A 2,090-nucleotide genomic window follows, 5' to 3' on the forward strand; every position below is an offset into this window, starting at 1 on the left:
CGAATACGGCAACTTGCTTGTCTGCACGTGCAGCGACGTTCTTCCGAATTAGTTTTTTTGTGATGATGGTACGGTGTTCGTCGAAAGACCGTCCAGGATCTCGATCCGTGCTGACAGTGCACCTAGCTCGATACTATCTATACCGAGAAAGCTTAGTCATGTACAGGCCTCATTAATTGAGAAAAATTGACCGAATTTCTCTCGCAATACCTATATTAAGAACCCTCGCTAACGTGCTGTTTGCAGGCTCGCCATCACAGTCAGTACAAACAAAGGTAGGTGCCGCCATGAAACTGCCACCAGAAACTCTGAAAGCTCCATTCAGTAGCATAAGATAAAGAAACAAACGTTGTTAGCGGCCTCATACACTTTTGTGGGGACTAGCTACTGCTTTCTCCAACAACTTCCTCGATACTACACGTTTTGAATAATCAGCTGTGAAGGGCGTCTATCGTCAACCTCTAGCTTGTTAATACTCTGGATTGAAAGTACGTGTCTCCCCTCAGTAGAATACTGAGCCTACCTTTAATGTTACATGCTTGAATTGTTATTACTAAGAATATATGATCCCTCATTAACCTTTCCCTTCTGTCCCTATAATAAGTTAATGGAGGGAAATCGAAAATAATCCTCAATTAATGAGGCCTCTGCATCAAACATGCATTAAAGTATGGTATTATTAATAATAGTACCAGTAGAGGAGACTTCACGACTTCCTCTACCCCCGACCTCACGACAGACACGGAATCTTCAAGATGGCAAACCAGAAGTTGAATAAAGAAGGTCGTAAGTAAGGAAATGGTACGTACATTACCTAAGGGGAGAAATGGCAGAAATCAACTAGTATCGGAAGTTACAGACTGTACCTTACAGTACATGTACATGTATGATACGTGACGCATCCTTGCCAAAAGGGTAATGCTGGGCCGACCGGACCCCATCGTTTCCCGATTTCTAATCGTTTAGCCTTCCAAGGCCGCTGACGTTGCGATAGCTTCACGGCAGTATGAAAGAGCAGACGCAAGGTCAGCAGTACTTTGCTTAGCAGCTCGTAACGATCTGTCAATGATATTTACTTTTTTTAACGGCTGTAGCTGTAACCTCTGCAAATCTTGTGTTTTGAACTTCAAGCGTTCATGGCGGAATCGTATCGTTGTCTGTAGACAGCAAGTATCTCGTCGATTACACAACTTTCGAGCAACTTAAACATGCGACCCTAAGCGCTAAACACGTCTGGGAGAACCCGCGCTTCATCCCTTGATGTTAAGCTCTGTTGGTCGAGCTACTCACCGGGAGCTTCATCTTGCAGTGCGCTGCGCTTGATCTCGACTGCCTTCGGCAGGCGAATCTGGTGCATTTTTCAGGTGTAGGGTAGCTGTGCGTTTTATGTTCGTAGGATTGGTTTTCGTTAGTCTCACAAGACTTCATTACTTAAAAAAAATGACTTGATTTACAAACTTCAATTACATGTTGTAAAAATGATCCATCCCAAAAGAAACTATAATACAAGAGAAGAGAATCTGGACGAGTATTGTGCGGCAAGTTTCTCGACGGGATCAAGCGAGACCGACAACGAGGCTGCAAGGTTGCCTTTGCGGGTAGAAATGCTTAGCGGAGGAATTCATAGTACCACAACGCCTGCCACCACATCAGCCACAGCGGAAACAACCACAGCAGGAGACAAAACTAGAGATCAATCTTAGAATTTTGCAAGCGTCTATGAAGTAGGATAAGTAGTGCGTAAACGTAACTACTCTTTATCTCGCTCTCTTTAGCTAGTGGAAATGAGTTATGATGTAAAAACGGTTAGCTGCTACAGTTACTTTTATAGTACCATTGGCGTTATGAACCCGGTTTTCTAGTATGAAAGTTTCGCCATCTCGACCAATTTGGTGAAATGTACCAGATGGTATGGAACGCCTAGCGAAACGATACCGGCTGGATTATCGTGAGATGTGATAGACGTCCAAAGGCTTTGGGCCAAAGCACACTGTCTATCTGGTCCAGACAGCATTGTCATTATCAAATTTACTCTCAACGCCCCCAGCCGGCTGCCCCCAGCAGTACAAGCACGTTTTTTCAACCAGCTA

The sequence above is a fragment of the Phytophthora parasitica genome, assembly GCF_000247585.1.
Source record: "Phytophthora parasitica INRA-310 unplaced genomic scaffold supercont2.21, whole genome shotgun sequence".
Classification (NCBI taxonomy): Eukaryota; Oomycota; class Peronosporomycetes; order Peronosporales; family Peronosporaceae; genus Phytophthora; species Phytophthora nicotianae.